At 37.4% G+C, this 20,874-nt stretch overlaps 1 protein-coding gene across 4 annotated transcripts in view; it reads left to right on the forward strand.

The window, feature by feature from the left end:
- MGT10 (magnesium (Mg) transporter 10) overlaps positions 1-20,874 on the forward strand; it is a 422,030-nt gene that overhangs the window by 272,909 nt on the left and 128,247 nt on the right. The window lies entirely within an intron of this gene.

Consider the following 20,874-nt stretch of genomic DNA (forward strand, 5'->3'; position numbering starts at 1 on the left):
GCTGATGATGTGCCATTTTATCTTTGCCACTTGCATTGGTCATATGCTTCTTGTTGCTACCTAGTCCACACCTTGGGTTACGTGGAATAAATCTTTAATCCGCTAAGTGTGGCCTTGGGGGCAAGTCTCGAATTGAGTTGGCATACTCAATATCGACTCCTCAATCTAGGCTAACACCTAGCGAAGCCAAGGGGGTTAAACCCTAAGAAAATAAGCTAAGGCTAAGATAAGGAATTAGCAATGTTAAATGAAATATTCTAGGAGTTTTATTAAATTACCAAAAACATGAAATTAATAGCACGTAACTTACAAGCATGTAAATGAACAATTCATAAGAAAATGAAATGACAATAAAGACTAGTGCCAGAAAAGTAAATGATTGCTTGAAAAGTAAATGATTGCAAATGGAGATCGTGGCCCCAAAGATGCTGTCACGAAAGGTTTTGAATTGCACTCTTGGTTAATTTTATTAATTTAAGTTTTCACATGGACTATTAGTGAGTGCAAATGAAGGATGGCTATGTGATCCATGTGATTGGAGGAAAGCAAGACTACTCTAATTGTTTGTTTCCTCTTTCACCTTTGTCCTTCGAATGAGATCTAGAAGGTTGCTTGGAGATCCAACGAGAGGAAGCTTAGCTTCAAGGCACTCCCATGATTCCACAAGTCAACGGTCCTTTCCCCAAAATTATGATAAATTGTTAAGAGGTTGTTGAGGCAAATTAATTACCTATCATTTAATTGTCAACGCGACGGTTTCGTAAAACTTGCAAAGCATGCGTGCACTATATATGCTAGAAATTAACTTTCAATTTAGATCAATCTAACTACGAAACCAAATAATGAAAAACCAAATTCACCTATTCTAATTCAGCACTCAATTCAAAAGAAATTATAGTACAATTATAGTACAATGCACAAAATTGAAATCTTAATCTTTCAATCTTGCAGGAACTGAAAAGCACACCACTCTTTTAGAAATGAAAGCAAAAACAATCATTCTTAACCTCTCACATAGGAAAAGATATGAAAGCAAATAAAAGCAAATGCTCTTAACTTCTAGGTAGAAAGCAAATAAAAACAATCACTCTTAAACTTTCACACAAGAAAAGATATGAAAGAAAATAAAAACAAATGCCCTTAACTTCTAGGTAGAAAGAAAATAAAGACAATCACTCTTAACCTCTCACACAAGAAAATATATGAAAGAAATAAATCTTAATCTATGAAAGTAATAAATCTTAATCTATGAAAAACAATAAATCTCACACATTATAGGTGGTCAATCCAAAAGCATGAGAGATGGCAAGTTGAGAGGCTCCAAATGCAAGCATAACCAAATCAAGGTGAACATCACTCATGAGCATGGTGCCAAATCCAAATTCTATATTCAAAACATGAGCATTTCCCCAACTTTACACATGCCTTTGAAAGGAGAAGGCTCTCCTATTTATACAAGAACATAAAAAGCTACCTCATTAATGAATGTCCATTATTCTCTCCCTAGATCCCTAGAAAATCTCATAGAGTTACAACTCAAATAGGTAATGATGAGACACATATCCTCTTTGACCTTTATCCAAATCTTCTTCCATATCTTGAAGATAATTCGAATTTGAGTATTGGAGGCCACATAAGGGTGCCTTGGAAGCTTCCAAATGACCTACACATGTCATGAAACTCAAGCCACTTTTAAGTATTAGCAAGTATATGTCATTTTTCTAAATTTTAACCATTTAATTCACTTATAATACTAGAAGTCGTTAACTTTTGGAAAACACAAAGCTAACCCATATAATTATGAAAATGGAGGCTAATGAAAAGTTATATGGTTATGGAGTTGTGACATGTGAGTGAAATGGTGGTGATAAAGGGGAAAGTGGATGATATTTTGAATACATTTTGGAGACTCTACATTCCCCCCAACTGACGTTATTGCATGTTCTCATGCAATCTACCGCATTGCTTAATCATGATTTGCTTTTGAAGGAGCTTGGCTTATATCATTCCTTAAAATTTGCATTTGATAGTATTTGACAATTTTATTTCATTTTGCAAAGTATTCCTTGTCATATATTGAATTGCAACATGTTTGGTTGGTTCTTGTGTGACAACCAAATCTTAATTGGTATTGGTTCTTGTGTTTCAATACCTTGTTTCTTTTTGTTGCAGCAAGATTCATTGAACATGTTTAAGAATGCATAAATCAGCCATATAATATGCTCATCATTTTGGCATTTATTTTCAAATCACATAACTTTTGAACCATAATGCAATCATAATGATTAAGACAAGTATGTTAGGATGAAATGAAGTGAAATGGAATGATAATAAATGGATGTCCTTTCCCCCCAACTAAAGGTGTTTACGATTTTTTTCAAATGAGAAAGGAAATATGGTGAAGTATTTTCCAAAAATTATAACTTCAGTATTCAAGGAATTCTATGATTAAAATCTAGAAAATAACACACCTTTACTTACCTAGGAAGTGGACAAATTGTGCATATGTAGAGAAGTTGTAGCTACTGCTGGATCATGGAATAGAATGTAGAATTTCATCTGTTTCTTGGTTGCATAAATAGTGGATGAGGTGGTGAAAGTGGATTCTTTATTGCTGCTACTAAATCTGTTGTATCCGTTGCAAAATGTTGAATGATATAGTCTTCATCTGCTACAAAACCCGATGGTACAATTCTAATCATGCGAATGAATGTGTTGCTGTCAAACATGAGAGAAGTCATTGAATTACCGACCATTGATGAATTCCGTTAACCAATGCGAGGCAAATTCGCCATTAATGTCAACGAGTGCCAAGGTACCTAAGTACATCTTTCAAAGTGCGAATAAATGAGCTGATGTCAAGCCACTTGGAAGATCTGACGATCAAGGGACATTGATGTATTCCCATGATTGTTAGCGAGAGAAATTGTCATTGATGCATACAAGCCTCAAGGTACTAATAAGGACTCTAGCCTTGAACCTAGATAATGTGCTAATGTCGATAGGCCAAGACTTGTTAGAAGGGAGGCCTTAATGAATCCTCCATCATCTAACGCGAGTATGAAATGATGATTTTGGAAGGACTATGAATGAAAAATTTTGCAGTGGATCAAGGTTTATTTAATGGAAAGGAAAATGACAAGAGGGTAAACAAGCGAACGGAAAGAAAAATGACAAATCAGCATGTAAGCGAGCTAAATGTCTCTATTAATGGGTTAATGAATGGAAATTATGGAAAATGTAAATGGAAAATGTGAAGGAAACATGAAACTCTTTGCAAGCAAAATGGTGATGATGATGCTTGGATAGCTTGTGAGTTTGGAGAGGAAAAATGATGGCATTTATGGATGATAGAAATGGATTCAATTGGTTTATGTTTCTTGAAATTGGTCATAGAAAACCAACCATGCATAAATTGGCTTCCTTCAATTCTCCGATTGCCCTAGAACCTGAAAACAAACATGGCACTAACATTGCAACAAACGTGAGTGTGTTCAAAGAGAAGTGATCAATTTCTCTAGGTACATATGAAAAATTTGCATAATTGACAGGTTCATGACGTGTTTTTATTTCAAATAGTTAGTCCAATTTCACAATTGTGATAATAAATCCAATTTCTAAAAGAAAACAATTTCCTCAATTTATGTTTGAATCATAGCATTTCATAAAGATAAATAAATATTATTTGCAAATGCTTAATGATTCCTGTAAAACAATCTTCGATAAAAATTCATCAATCATTCTTGCAGATAAAGCACCTTCGTAGTTCTTTTTCTTTCCTGCATCATGCTTGAAAACATAATCATTAGACAAAACCAAAAAATATTGATTGTGATTTTTTGATTAGAATGCATTGTTGACAAGTAGATCATTGAATTAAATACATACATGCAGAATTGTTTTTCAACTGCAGAATTGTGGTTCAGCTACAGAATTACGCAGTTTCTGTAGCTAAAATCTTGAACAGATAGTTAAGTACACACAACTATGCATTTTGTTATGAACAAATAACCAGTCCAATCTTCAAATTGATCAATGTCTCTTCTAGAAAAATTAGCAAATAGAACAAAATTTTTATTTTATTATTATTATTATTATTTTTTTTTTTTTTTATATACTCGAAAATTATATTTTATTATAGAAATAGGGGAGCCTGGAGGTATCATATTCTATATTTATTTAATGAGAGTCTACAGGATCTGGATGTGACAGAGTAAACATTTAACATATACATATATTCATATGCTACTCTGTTCCTTTTTTTATTGTCTCGTCGATGTTGTATCTCCATTCCATTTTTCTGGTGTCAACCGAAGAAAATGAACGTAAAGACGTAGGCCAAAAACGACCCTCCCACTGTGGAGATGAATGGCAGAGAAATAGAAGAAACACCTCCTGTATCCAAGCTCCGACTAGGACTAGGAGCGCCATCAAAATCATTTTTTGCAGCTCCATAGGTGCAACCATTCAACAATATTACCATAAGTATCACAACTTGAATGACAAAACGAGAAACTAGATGAGTAGAACCTAGAACTGCTAATCTCAAAGACTCCATGGCAGATTTTTATATATAATCACAACCACAAAAGATGTCCTCCAACACAAGCCAAATACTAGATTTTTTAATTGAATGTTATAGAGGGGGCTGGAAAGAACGTAGAGTTCAGAAGCTGCGAGAGTCCTTCAATCCATATAAATATCGCTTTCTTCTTCTGCCTCTGTTGATGCCTCTTCTTCTGACTGTGTTGCGTTGCTCCAGGCCCGGTATATTGGAACTCGCCATAATGTGCAGTCTTTTGTTTGTAACATTATGTTGCTGGGAAAAACTGAGGATACTTCTTTCTCAACATCTTTCAAAATTGCATAGGAGCGACAACTCGAATGCTTCTATCTAGCTCACCAAGTTGATAATTGATATGGTATTGCTTAGCATCTCCGTGGCGGATCTACCTCCTGTAGATTAGGGCCACAACTGCCTCTGTGCATTAATTGCAAACCGTTTTTTTCTCACGCAATTTGCCAAGTAAGGCTCCAGAGAACCTCGAATATCTCCCAATTGGTTATGAATTTGAGAAAATTGTTCCCGCATTTTATAACTGACCCCGTTCTGAGAAAAAATCATGTTTTATTTTTTCGAAATTCGTTTTCATTTGGCCAGAAATCGTGTTTTAAAACTGACGTTTTTAAGCTGCTACACATTTCCTCTGCTTCAGGTAACTGCTTCTAACGCTGGTGGGATTCTGATCAGAATTTCCTCGGTGGCCTCATTGAAGAGTGTAATGTTGAATCGCCTTCACCAAGTATCCTGAAACCCCAAATGAAGTAAAGAAAATCTATATTTCACTACTCGCCCCAACAGAATGACACAAGAGAAATACGCATATCTGTTTTTGCTATTGAAATAAGAATTTCATTTCGAGTCTCAATTCATACGGACGGTCAATATGCATCTGTCTCTATATACTAAACATGCTGCCACTTTGAATCTTTCATTGGTTATAGAGCGGGGTCAAGCTAGTGCGGGGGAAAGGACACATTGGTTGTTAAGTGTGAAGGGCTTGCTGGTTCTCCTTCCGTGTCACTGGTCAACTCATCTTTTGGCAATCAACAGTTTCTTGCTCCAGTATACCATTAGATCATGTTAATAGATTACCGTGGATAATGTTTCAAATGTCTCTTTTGGCTAACATTTATGAGTGCAGGAAGAGATGGTAGTTCAGGCCAAGTAAGACAAAGAAAAGGAAAAGTTTTCCTACCAAGTGATCCTACAACTAAGTAAAAGCGTAGAATAGGGAAACCTTGTGGATGGATCCAGCGTTGAAGTAGCCTTTTCTCTCAGTACATATTGGCGATAGATTACCAATATTATCGGATCGTGATGGCTCTCATGTGGGTGATATGGATCAAATCAGGCTTGGCTGCAGAAACTAGCCATTTCTACAGCTCTTCAAAAAGGGAATAGATATTCACCAATTTAAAGAAAGATCTATTTTTTTTTTTTTAATGATGAATTTTGGATTTTGACTTTTAAGCTAGATTTTTTTTTTACAGGTCGCATGAGAGCCAGTTATCAATTTGTCAATTCTTCTTAAAAAAAGAATTTACATTTTTATTTAAAAATTTACATTTCCCTTATTCAAAAACATGAAGATATATATATATATATATATATATATTTTAATTTTTATTTAAAATCAAAACATGAATTTTTATTGAAAATATTTGTGATGTTAATGAAAAAATGCAACAAAATAAATAAAAATCTAAATATTTTAAAGTCTAAAAACTTAAATAAAATGTAATCAAGAACTTAAAAAAAATGCAATCAAGCTTGATTTTATTTCCTAGTTTATCCTATTTGAAAGAATATTTTTTTAAATTTTTTTAAGTATATGAATGTTTCCAATGGAGCCATTTACGGATTAAACTTTCTAAAATGTTCATATCCAAATTTGCAAAATGTACTTGATTGTGTATGAGGACATGAGAAGTCATTTTGACCTTTAGATTTGCCGCAAAGATCTCTTGAAGAACGGATGAATGTCGTGGCGCAATCGCGTTTCGATACCATTCCTCAATGTAGTCCTTGTGCTCCAAAGAATGTTTAATCTGCATTCTAGATCCTTTCATCCATAAATGGTTAATATCGATTTTTTTATTTTTTATTTTTTATAAAAATGATATGCAGCTAAATGATTTATGCATCTACATGTTTTAATCATGCATCTAGGAAAAAATGGAAAATGAACTGTAGACTGAAAGCCAGTTCCTATGCATAGAAGTATGCTGGTACAATTTCCTTAGGGCCTCCCACATCTCATTTGTCGTGTCCTTTTCGGCAATATGTGGTACTACATGGTCCTTGACCTCGTCAAGGATGATGCTCTTGGCCCTCGCCATTGCCTCCTCGTACTTGTTGTTCTCAGCTGGGTCAACTAGGATAACTATCGTCCTCAAGGCGAAGTGCTTGACATGATCCCTGTGTAGAACGGACAAGATTTTGGCCTTTCAGACTACGAAGTTTGGGGCTCCGTCTAGTCTGTCCTGATCTCTTACCCCGTTCACTTCCATCTCGCTGCTCCTCTACTTACCTTCTGGAAGTTCTCGGTGTGACTCCCTCTGAGCCTCGATTTACCTCCTAGAAACCCCTCTGCCAATGTTGACATGCCCCCACTCCGATTGTTAGTGCAGCTGCACCACTGATTCAGATTTCTTGGCAAGAAATCCTCGGCAACAACTCCCTCCTCCTTGGTCTTGCCCTGTTAGGTACTCTTCTGACCACAGTACCCCACTAGCTTCACTCCGCAACTTACACATAGCCTCCTATGCCCCAACAAATTGAAGGTTAGAGCCTCTGGGCTCTGCGCAATCCTGGCACTAGCAAAATCTGTACCTCCTGGCCACGGGCGTCAATCCTTCCTGACTGAGAAAGGTGACTGGGCATTGCGTAGGTCAGGTCTGCTCCTCTCTGCCACTGCGCTGATCCTCTTCCTGGCTCGAACTGATGACGTAGGCACTACGTCAACCCTTCCTTACTGCTTTTCCGCTAGGAACAACTTCTGACACTCAGGACAGCTGTTTTTGCTGCTGCTGCTCTGCTCGGTTAATGCCCTCAGTGATCTTGTGATCTGCAACCACGCTCCGATACCATGTTGGAATTTCTAAGCCTAATTGTTAGAAACCCTTCATGTACTTTTCTGATTTATTTACAAGTTATTTACCATGTAAATACTGAAAATAAATACAAGTACATGCTCAACACATTACAAATCATCAATTGAAGGAAACAAAACAAGCACACAAGTGACATTGTTGTTTATGGACCAATGTCCTCAGAAAAACCCAATGTGGGAAAACTGGTGCAGCTATTTGAGGGTTTTAATTATTAAGCAGTTTCAGAATACAATCTGGGTGCCAAAACCGGCTCACCCAACAGAGAATAATCTCGGTAGTAGTACCTCTCAGTCAGAGACAAATGTTCTGGCTGAAACCCCGGATAAACACTCCGACAACTCCCAGCTCCAATCTGTCCCACGAAAACCCAACGTTAGCCTCTAGGGACTGCGTCAGCCCTTTTTGGCCCAACGTCTACCTAGCATCACCCTAGCTCGCCCTGCGTCAGCATCTGGAGGCATTGCGTCAGCCCTTAGAGCCTCTGTGTCACCCACGCTGGCTCTCTGAGGCACTGCACAACTCCTGGCTGCCTTTGCATGAGCCCTGGCTGGCTCTGCGTGAACCTCTGGTTGGCTCTGCGTCCCTCTCTCTCGCATTCTGCGTTGATCCTATTGGTATTGTCTCTGCCTCTCTGCTTCTGTATTCCCTGACCCTCAGCTGTAACTCTGATCACTCTTTCGACTTCCTCAGCAAACCTTGCCCCAGAAAATCGAAATCTTGATCAACTCGGTGTGTTCTCCAAGTGACCCTCAAGCCTCCTCTTATACTTTTGTCGTTGACAATCCAACGGCCGAGATTAAGTCCCTAATCAATGGCTAAGATTAATTCTGGTTTGATCCATGACTTTTGGACCCTTCTAACACAGTTTTATATTAATTCTCAGTAATATTTTAATTTCTCTAAGTTTAGACTTAGGGATTCCATTAAAAATATTAATTATTTTAATATCTTTCAAACTGTTTAGAATCTGCCCAAACCATTTCTGGGTATTGGAGATCTCATGTGCTTTAGCCTTTCCACCAAGTTTTGAGGTTAGAGCACATCTGATGCTACCCCAAATCAACAGGAGGGCTGTTATACAGGTAGAGACAACCTCCTTCTCTTCGCACGTGTGGCTGTAATAGGCTTTAGAACAACCCTATTACCTTTGCTCTTCTTTCTTACTTCTTTGCTTGGGTGGGAGGCCCTTTAGGCCTATGTTCTAGTCAATGTTCCACCAAGACTCTAGGACGGGGAGACGCAGGTGTGGGGAGACGCACAAGGGGGACGTGTGGGAGTACCCTCAAATTTTAGGGAAATTTAGGGGGGACGGGGGGACGTCGGGGTATATAATTTATATATATATTTCAAATTCGTATTCAATAATGAAAGCATAAATACAATGATACATACATAATTTCATTAAGTAATGAAATACATTGATCCATACTCATCATCCTTACTAATACATACATGATTCATCCGTAGACCACGAGATTCAATAATGAAATACTCTGATACATATTCATCATTCATTATTCACCATTCTAGAATCTACATTGACTTAAAATTAAATTCATCATTCATCATTTTAGATTCTAAATTGATTTAAAATTAAAATTCATCATTCATCATTCTAGAATGTAATTAGTACTAAGCAAAATAGCTATAATATATACTGAAATCTAAAGACTGGAATAGTAAATTGATATAACTAAACTCAAAAACAGTCTAGTGATGAGTCTAAAAGTCACTCTAAAGTACACAAAGGGCTTGGTGCTCTTGATTAAATACTAATTCCATACCCTTATACATGACAAAATGCAATGGAAACATTGCAATCCATCGAATCCTGAATTCCCAAAAAGCTGTTAAGTCTGCTGGATTTTGAGTGAGATCTAAAATTCTACTTTCTGCATATGAAATCCAATGAAGTCAAAACCACTCTCAAACATCCTGAGTCATTTCACGGTAATGTTAAAAATTTAAGTAAAAGGATGAAAATGAAAGATAAAGGAGAATGTCACTTTTACTTTAAGAATTTAACATTACCATGAATTGCATAGCATTAATAGGGCAATATGATCAAATACTAGGTTTCCTCTGTCATAAATCATTGTTTACAAGTAAATTTAAGGGGGGACGCATAGCCCATTTTGAGGGGGCGTCCCCCTTTTGGGGAGTCGCGTCCCCCACACTGGGGAAACGTCTCCCCACGTCTCTCCAAAAGGGGGACGTGGGGAAACGTTTCCCCAGACGTCTCCCTGTCCTGGGTGCGTGGGGTGCGAGAGGTGCGCGCACCCGACCCTGGGGGACACGTCCCCATGGAACACAAGTTCTAGCCCAAACAAATGAAAGATGTGATACTGATATACTACTGCTGTTATGACCGTAGACAACCTTTTCTTTTCTCGCACGTGTGACTGCGGCTGCCCTAGAAATGGTCCTCTTGATTTCGGTCTAGGCTTCACCTTCTTCGCTGCACTTGGAGACCTCTCCTTCGTCCTTTGTTACCCTTTACTTGCCTCTTTACTTCGCAGATTTCAGAGATGTGAGTGCGTTCTTTTGAGGGAGTGGACAACCTCTATATATAGAGGTTTGTCCCTCCTTTAGGCCGACTTGAAGGTCGACTCACTATTTGTAGGCTGACTTGATGTCTTAGCTTCGGTTGGCTTCTTTTGATGGTGTCACATGCTTGGAGGAGACTCTTTGATGGTGCCTTTTCTTTGGAGGAGACTTGACTTTGCTTGGAGGAGAGTTCTTTGACTTCTATACAAACATATACATGATGCAACATGCCTATTTTCTTTTGACTATGTTGTCGCGTAGATTGACACGACAACGCTCAGACCGGGGGCTGTCACTCTGATCCCCGATCCCTCCGTTTAAGCTTGTCTCCCGCGGCTAAGGGGGGTAGTCCCTGTGAGATGATGAGACAAACTGTCGACCAGTTGGTTGGGAGACACGAGATACGATGTAAAAAGCACTCGATGGATTTGATTAATTTAGCAGACCAGTGCCTTAAGAGATTGTGGTTAAAACGATTACTTGCTAGATGATATAGAAACATAAACTGTGAACAGCAATCATTTGTCATCAGCTAAATCACAATGCTCTTAAAATGACCAAAACGATATCCAGCAACAGAAAATTTTGAAAAGATGAAAGCCTTAAACCACCACGAGAATCATGAATTATTAACCAGATATCATATTCGCATCTCGACTTGAAAATTTAGATCTCAGCATGAAAGATACGACAATTCCCGAAAATGACTGGATCTGACGAAGAGAATTTTCCACAAATTTTTTTTATACTTTTTCAAATTTTTTTAAATCTTTTTTTTTTATTTTTTATTTTTTTTATTTTTATTTTTTTATGTCATAAAAAATCTAAATCTAAAATTTATGAAAAGAACTTTAAACATAAAATCTAATTAAAACAAAATTTAAATTATAGAAAATAAAATAAAATCTAACTATAATCTAAAACATAAAATTAAAATCTATTCTAAATGAAATCTAAAAATTAACTATACAAGAAATAAATCTAAGTCTAAAAACTAAATAAAATCTTTTTATTATTATTTCTTTTTTATTTTAAAACCAAACTAAAACAAAAATAAATAAAAATCTAATTAAAATCTAACATTTACAAAATCAAACCAATTTTTATTTTTATGAATCTATATTAAAATCTAAAAAAGAACAAAGTAAAACTCATAAAAAAAACGATGAGAATCCTAAAGAATGAAACTATACGATAATCATGAAATAAATGATAAATAAATCCAAACGCATGAAAATCGAAAGCTTTGAACGAGTATTGCAGAGAAAACCTAGCTGTCAATAGAAAAACGCAGGCAAATTTTAACGCTGACAGAAGGAAACAAACGCATTACCACTCATACATTACCTGGCACGCGATATCTCTCAGCAAATTTTCTTAACCACCATACTGTTTACGCATAAGATCGAAACTTGGTCGAAAATCCTGATGCTGCCGCCTGCGATTAAGATGGAATCGATTTTACCTGAGCAGCTTTGAGAATACGTTTACCTTCAAATTTCGTGAAGCCGCCTGCATCTGGAACTCGATGGCGGCAGGGAAAGAACCCGAATCAGTTCACCTGAACGCTTATGCTTATCATACCCTTGCCTCAGTCGATGGTGGCGGACGGATCTGTGTATACTGACCCTGGACGTCTGACGGATTTGAGCCGTTGAGGATTGATTCGAAACCGTGTTGATACCGAATTGAAACAACTTTGATTTGCTCGGATCAGTTACATGGCGTGTATAGTTTGTTTTCTTTGTGCATTTGCAGGTGCGATTTAGACGGCGGAGGTGAATGCTGCAGCGGATTTGAATTGGAACGACCTCAATTTGCACGCATCCTCACTGCCGCAGCAAACAAACCAAGGAAATACGCTAAGCAAATCGGAAATGCTACAGGATGACGTCTCAGCTGTGCAGATGGAGTTCGATAAAAACTGGCGTCCACAGCAAAAATAATATTTGATCCTCGCTCAGTTTTAAAAGGTCGATCGGTTTTGTTTTGAATGGGTGCGATAGCTTCGTCGTAGCCGCAGGAGAAAAGAGGCACCGTAACCGACGTTTGAAATGGCAAATGCCCACAGGATGACCAACAGCAGCGTGGAAAGATAGCTCTTTGGACAACGAAGAAATGACCCTGCAAAATTTTTTCCTCCAGATCTTATCTGTAACCTGCAAGAGAAAGAGAACTTAAGATGGAGTATGCCAGAAGCTAACCTAAAAACCCTAAGCCCTAATAAAAACTGTACAAAACAAGAATTTGAAACCCTAGATCAGAGAAAATTGAAACCCTAAGACAGCTGATTAATCTACAATTTTGGCCCCTTAACAGCCAGATTCAGCAATGAGCACAGGAATATTTTAAAGAAATAAAGCCTTCAGATTTTCACTGTGAAGAACTTCAGAAAATCTCTCATGCAAATTAAAAATAAACCGAATGATAAACCCAGGATCAAATCCAACTGGGCTCAACAAAAAATGCTTGCGGGAGTTGGCTGGTTCAGCCGAGAACTTCCCCGAACGCCCACAAAATTCCTTCAGTAAATGCTTTCTGCACAGCTCAAAACAACCATCAGTAAAGAGGGCAAAAATGCTGCTAGATCTCAGGAAGTAATGGAGATACCTGCCATTACTTGAGAAACCCTAACAGCACCCAAACCCTAGCAAGTGAACAAGATACCTGTGCTCACATTACTCTACAAAAAGCTATTATTAATGGCTGAAAATAACATGCAGAAAATTTAAACAATCTCACAGCATTTTAAGAGAGTAACACCAGCAAGATATGGACCCCAAAGTCTTCTTTTATTAACCAGAAACAGATTTACAAGAGAGCTTCTTCAGTCTTAGACTCACAGATCCAATGATTTGAAATGACCCCTAGCACCCTATTTAAAGGAAATGATCCCAACGGCTAGTTCGAGTGATCCATGTAGAAATGATCTCGACCGTTGATGAGGATCAAGACATCTCTTGATCTCATCCGTCAATTTATTCACTTAAAATATTTTTTTTTTTTTTTTTTTTTTTAATTTTTAAATTTTTTAAATTTTTTATTATTTTTTATTTATTTCATTTTTTAATTTTTTAAATTTTTAAATTTTTTATTATTTATTATTTTATTTCATTTTTTAAATGGATCATGGAACTAAGCCTTCGGAAACATCACCTAGGACCTAGGACTTAGGACTCACGAGGGGATTTAAAACATTTTCAACCCTCAAGACACATTTCATGATGATTTTTTACAATTTACATCTCAAGGGGACAAACTCACTTAATACAGACCCTCACAAAACACCCCGTTCTGCGACACAACTATAATCTAGCAGATCAACACACTAGGATTCTCCTAAAGTTCTAATGACAAAATCCATCCCGGCTTTGGGGTCAGGTTTGAAGGAAAACTCTGCCGATCCATGGATCGGTGAGACGAAAAACCTTCTGGGACGTAGATTACCACTAGAAAGTTAGGTCCACCTAGGCAATTCACATACACGACTCATATCTGCTAAGATTATTTACAATTAATACATGCAGACTGGGTTTACAATTAGATTGATCAAGCTGCTGATGACTGCTGGATGGCACGGACACGCTGATCAGGTGCTGCCCTTTTCTTGCAAAGAAAAAAGGGGGTGTACTGCATGGGTAGTTGACCGGTAGAGGTCAACATCTGGCTCTACTTGGGGACACGTTGCTGCTTGCAGGAATGTGAGAATCCAGAATCTGCATCCATACAACACAAAAATAAGTAGCGTCCATCCAAAATCATCATATACATTAAGCACAATAAAGATAAAAGCTCTTCATTTATTAACTATCTAAAGCAGAAACGAAAATGCGGAAAAAACAAGGAGTAGGGTTAGAAATACGATACAAAGGATGCCCTACGGCATCAGATGTGTTCAATATAGTGCATACTGAGCATTTGCCTGCTTTCAGGCAAATCTGTCGGCTGCTTGTCGGATGTGCCATGTCCAATTTTGCATATGGTAGGACTCTTTCCTATCCGAAAATCAAGTTGCTCACGGCCGTCTGATGCATCAAATCTTCTTCTTATTTTCTTTCTCTTACGTTTTTTCTTTCTGGCAGGTTGAATTACTGATGACCTGGAACTTTCTGTTTCAAAACTATCAGATGAAGTATGCGTGATATGTCTTTCTTTAGCCCGCATCTGATCTTTATCATTCTTAAGTCTATCCGGATTACCTTCAATTAACCATCTTTCAATCGAATCAATAACCTCCTCATAATAAGATGGAGCTTGTTGCAGCAAATGAGAAGACTTCTGATCTGTTGATGTTACCTGGTTTCTTTCATCTTCCAATTGCTGAAACCTTTGAACCTGTATTCTAATGGCATCCATCTGTCTAGAGTGTTCAAACTTTATATCACCGATTTGTCTGACATGGTGTTCTTCCATGTCTTTTATCATTTTATTGTTCTTTTCCTTTATGTCCATCAAGTAATGCTGCATGAAATTTATTTCTTCTTTATGATTCGCTTGCATGTCAGCCAACTGATTATTATGATTGAACGTCATGATAGTCATTTCCTCTTCCATAGTTAGTAACTTGTTTTGCATAGAGTCAATTTCCCTATCATGATCAGCTTTCATGGTCGCCATATTTTCCTCTAAGACTGACATTTTGCTATGCATGTTTCCAATTTCTGTTTCATATTTAGTTTTCATGGCCTCAATTTCCTTAGCATGCTGATTTTGCGTGACCTCAATCTCCCTATTACGTTTTTCCAGGTGGGTGCATAAAGTTTTGACATCATTGGCGTAATTAGTTTGATTGCTTTCCATATTTCTCACCAGCATCATTAGATCTCGTAAAATTTGCTTTTGCTCTTCCCTTTCATTGTCATTTGTCCCTGATTTTTCACTATCATGAACTTGATCTGCAATATTTCCGGCGGATGACACATTCTGATATGAAGAGTCGTCTTGGGATCTTTCACCATCAGCTGGACGTTTTATCAAATTACTTTCATTATGTTGCACAATTTTAGAGGCAGAAGGCAAGCTGTTTGGATAACCATATCTATCTTCAAAAGCATTGATAATGTTTTCCAAATAAGTGAAAAAATCTTTAGGAAAATTCTTAAACCAATTCAAAGCATCATCTTCTAAGGAAAGGACAAATAGACGCATTTTGATATCTTCATGATTAAACTGAGGGGATCTACAATATATGATCATGATGCGAGTAAACAAGACTAGATGCCTTCTAACAGCGATTGGATCACCACCCGAGAAAATAGGTAACTTAGGAATGGCATCTTCCGGAAAATCATGGAGACGTTCAGTAAAACGACATGGCTTAAATGAATAATCCATGATGAATGATAAGGGATTAGATGAATGATAGAACTAGATCTCAGCTCAAGAAAATCAAGAGATGAAAGAAGTGGAGTCGCCACTTGAACAATGAATCTGATTCTAGGATCCAAAAAGTAACCACAAGCAGATATGAGGAAAGCTTCTTGTCTAGGAAAAATGAGAAAGTGGAGTCGCCACCCAAACAAGAAACAAACCGAAGAGATGCTACTGATATGGCGAAAAATAAGGCAATAAAAGATCCTAATGATAACCCAAAAGGTTGAATTTGCCAGCTCAAAATGAGAGATGAGAAATATGAGAAGATGAATGTCGATGAAACTCCAGGAACAGAAAAACTCTGTCCCCAGCAATGGCGCCAAAAAATGTTGGCGTTGCCGGGCCAGATGAAAAGATAACAATGAGAAGGAAGATTGTCGTTGAAACGCCGAGAAAACAATGTCCCCGGCAACGGCGCCAAAAAATGTTGGCATTGCCGGCTCAAACGAATGATAGACAGATGAACGATGAATGATGAAAATATGTTGAAACACCAAGGACAGAAAAACTCTATCCCCGGCAACGGCGCCAAAAAATGTTGTCGCGCAGATTGACACGACAACGCTCAGACCGGGGGCTGTCACTCTGATCCCCGATCCCTCCGTTTAAGCCTGTCTCCTGCGGCTAAGGGGGGTAGTCCCTGTGAGATGATGAGACCAACTGTCGACCAGTTGGTTGGGAGACACGAGATACGATGTAAAAAGCACTCGATGGATTTGATTAATTTAGCAGACCAATGCCTTAAGAGATTGTGGTTAAAACGATTACTTGCTAGATGATATAGAAACATAAACTGTGAACAGCAATCATTTGTCATCAGCTAAATCACAATGCTCTTAAAATGACCAAAACGATATCCAGCAACAGAAAATTTTGAAAAGATGAAAGCCTTAAACCACCACGAGAATCATGAATTATTAACCAGATATCATATTCGCATCTCGACTTGAAAATTTAGATCTCAGCATGAAAGATACGACAATTCCCGAAAATGACTGGATCTGACGAAGAGAATTTTCCACAAATTTTTTTTTTTATACTTTTTCAAATTTTTTTAAATCTTTTTTTTATTTTTTATTTTTTTTATTTTTTATGTCATAAAAAATCTAAATCTAAAATTTATGAAAAGAACTTTAAAATAAAATCTAATTAAAAAAAAATTTAAATTATAGAAAATAAATTAAAATCTAACTATAATCTAAAACATAAAATTAAAATCTATTCTAAATGAAATCTAAAAATTAACTATACAAGAAATAAATCTAAGTCTAAAAACTAAATAAAATCTTTTTATTATTATTTCTTTTTTATTTTAAAACCAAACTAAAACAAAAATAAATAAAAATCTAATTAAAATCTAACATTTACAAAATCAAACCAATTTTTATTTTTATGAATCTATATTAAAATCTAAAAAAGAACAAAGTAAAACTCATAAAAAAAACGATGAGAATCCTAAAGAACGAAACTATACGATAATCATGAAATAAATGATAAATAAATCCAAACGCATGAAAATCGAAAGCTTTGAACGAGTATTGCAGAGAAAACCTAGCCGTCAACAGAAAAACGCAGGCAAATTTTAACGCTGACAGAAGGAAACAAACGCATTACCACTCATACATTACCTGGCACGCGATATCTCTCAGCAAATTTTCTTAACCACCATACTGTATACGCATAAGATCGAAACTTGGTCGAAAATCCTGATGTTGCCGCCTGCGATTAAGATGGAATCGATTTTACCTGAGCAGCTTTGAGAATACGTTTACCTTCAAATTTCGTGAAGCCGCCTGCGTCTGGAACTCGACGGCGGCAGGGAAAGAACCCGAATCAGTTCACCTGAACGCTTATGCTTATCATACCCTTGCCTCAGTCGATGGTGGCGGACGGATCTGTGTATACTGACCCTGGACGTCTGACGGATTTGAGCCGTTGAGGATTGATTCGAAACCGTGTTGATACCGAATTGAAACAACTTTGATTTGCTCGGATCAGTTACATGGCGTGTATAGTTTGTTTTCTTTGTGCATTTGCAGGTGCGATTTAGATGGCGGAGGTGAATGCTGCAGCGGATTTGAATTGGAACGACCTCAATTTGCACGAATCCTCACTGCTGCAGCAAACAAACCAAGGAAATACGCTAAGCAAATCGGAAATGCTGCAGGATGACGTCTCGGCTGTGCGGATGGAGTTCGATAAAAACTGGCGTCCACAGCAAAAATAATATTTGATCCTCGCTCAGTTTTAAAAGGTCGATCGGTTTTGTTTTGAATGGGTGCGATAGCTTCGTCGTAGCCGCAGGAGAAAAGAGGCACCGTAACCGACGTTTGAAATGGCAAATGCCCACAGGATGACCAACAGCAGCGTGGAAAGATAGCTCTTTGGACAACGAAGAAATGACCCTGCAAAATTTTTTCCTCCAGATCTTATCTGTAACCTGCAAGAGAAAGAGAACTTAAGATGGAGTATGCCAGAAGCTAACCTAAAAACCCTAAGCCCTAATAAAAACTGTACAAAACAAGAATTTGAAACTCTAGATCAGAGAAAATTGAAACCCTAAGACAGCTGATTAATCTACAATTTTGGCCCCTTAACAGCCAGATTCAGCAATGAGCACAGGAATATTTTAAAGAAATAAAGCCTTCAGATTTTCACTGTGAAGAACTTCAGAAAATCTCTCATGCAAATTAAAAAATAAATCGAATGATAAACCCAGGATCAAATCCAACTGGGCTCAACAAAAAATGCTTGCGGGAGTTGGCTGGTTCAGCCGAGAACTTCCCCGAACGCCCACAAAATTCCTTCAGAAAATGCTTTCTGCACAGCTCAAAACAACCATCAGTAAAGAGGGCAAAAATGCTGCTAGATCTCAGGAAGTAATGGAGATACCTGCCATTACTTCAGAAACCCTAACAGCACCCAAACCCTAGCAAGTGAACAAGATACCTGTGCTCACAATACTCTACAAAAAGCTATTATTAATGGCTGAAAATAACATATGCAGAAAATTTAAACAATCTCACAGCATTTTAAGAGAGTAACACCAGCAAGATATGGACCCCAAAGTCTTCTTTTATTAACCAGAAACAGATTTACAAGAGAGCTTCTTCAGTCTTAGACTCACAGATCCAATGATCTGAAATGACCCCTAGCACCCTATTTAAAGGAAATGATCCCAACGGCTAGTTCGAGTGATCCATGTAGAAATGATCTCGACCGTTGATGAGGATCAAGACATCTCTTGATCTCATCCGTCTATTTATTCACTTAAAATGTTATTTTATTTTATTTTTTTAAATTTTTAAATTTTTAAAATTTTTTATTATTTTTTATTTATTTTATTTTTTAATTTTTAATTTTTTTATTATTTATTATTTTATTTCATTTTTTAAATGGATCATCGAACTAAGCCTTCGGAAACATCACCTAGGACCTAGGACTTAGGACTCACGAGGGGATTTAAAACATTTTCAACCCTCAAGACACATTTCATGATGATTTTTTACAATTTACATCTCAAGGTGACAAACCCACTTAATACAGACCCTCACAAAACACCCCGTTCTGCGACACAACTATAATCTAGCAGATCAACACACTAGGATTCTCCTAAAGTTCTAATGACAAAATCCATCCCGGCTTTGGGGTCAGGTTTGAAGGAAAACTCTGCCGATCCATGGATCGGTGAGACGAAAAACCTTCCGGGACGTAGATTACCACTAGAAAGTTAGGTCCACCCAGGCAATTCACATACACGACTCATATCTGCTAAGATTATTTACAATTAATACACGCAGACTGGGTTTACAATTAGATTGATCAAGCTGCTGATGACTGCTGGATGGCACGGACACGCTGATCAGGTGCTGCCCTTTTCTTGCAAAGAGAAAAGGGGGTGTACTGCATGGGTAGTTGACCGGTAGAGGTCAACAGACTATATGACTCACCTATAGCACTTTAACTTGTGCTAGACCTATTTCAATGAGCAAGAAACTCATTGATATATATTATAAAAATAATATTTATTTTCCTGAATAAATACAAATATCAAAAGTACATTTATGAAGATTGAACCTAGTTACATTTCCTTCAACACATCTCTATAAGATTTTCCATGGGGTTAAGCTGCCTATACACCAAAGTGTTTTTAATGAGAGAGCTCCTAGACTTTCACCTGGAGCCAACAATGATTTATTATCAATTGGAAGATGGTTTCGAGAGGAGTCCTTCACTTATATTTGAATTGTTGCAGCCTTGCAAACGCTCATGTGTTTCCCCTTTATATTCTTGATAAACTCCTAGCCCGAGAAATAGCTACCAGACTATAGGGAATGGCGTTTCAAAAGTCATGAAAGATAATAAAAAGACAATGTGGCTTACCTTTCCTATTCAATGTGGTGTCTATGCACTTGATAATTCCAGGGATGCTACTATTGAGATAGAAGAAATTCAGTGTCTACATTTCCCAACCATTCACAATAGACAATATGATCCTAATGATACGACCAAGAATGTTACTATAGAAGCTAAGCTCAGGCAATTCACAAATGAGCCAGACAGATTTGATGACCTATTTGAATTAGTTTCTATTTATTCAGATGTTGAGAAACATGCAGCAACACAATTAAGTCCCGAGGAATTGATTTAGTTTAAGCAGTACAGGGAGAAAAGGACATCTCACTTACCTTTGGATTTATTGAGAATTCATCAGTAAAATACAGAGCAGGATAAAGTTTCAGCTAGTACTTCACAGGTCCCTAATGTATCTGAGACAAAAGAGACAGGTACTTCTTCTTCCTCACAGGTAGAAGAAATAGACATAAATCTAGATGCAATTTGGGAGCAGTTTACTAAAGAAACAAATCCTAAGAATCTGAAGACTCCATTCTAGATGAAGATCACACAGACCCCTGAAGTCACAGGGAAGACCTCGCTTACTATTGAGGCTTCTGATAAACCTCTGGACACTGATGATTTGGAAGTCATCTCGGTATTCCCGACCTCTGAGGTCATTTTGAAGATTGAGGAAATTCCTCCTCTTGATGTGTTTTATAGTCCGAAACATAAAGCTATGGTTAGCAAATAGTGAAAAAGAAAGAGAACTGAACAAACCCTTGCCTTATTCCCTAGTAATGCTTCCTTTGAAGTAATCTGGAAAGATGCTCAAGCTACTCTTGCTGAGGATCTTGGAAGACACACAATTTGCAGGAGCATATGCCAGTGCCACTATTGATAAAGCCTCTGAAGCGAAGCAACTTGTGAGGGAGAAATATG

This window comes from Pinus tabuliformis, chromosome 3_1 (genome assembly GCF_031772625.1).
Source record: "Pinus tabuliformis cultivar Carrire ecotype Pingquan chromosome 3_1, CPIR1, whole genome shotgun sequence".
Taxonomy (NCBI): Eukaryota; Viridiplantae; Streptophyta; class Pinopsida; order Pinales; family Pinaceae; genus Pinus; species Pinus tabuliformis.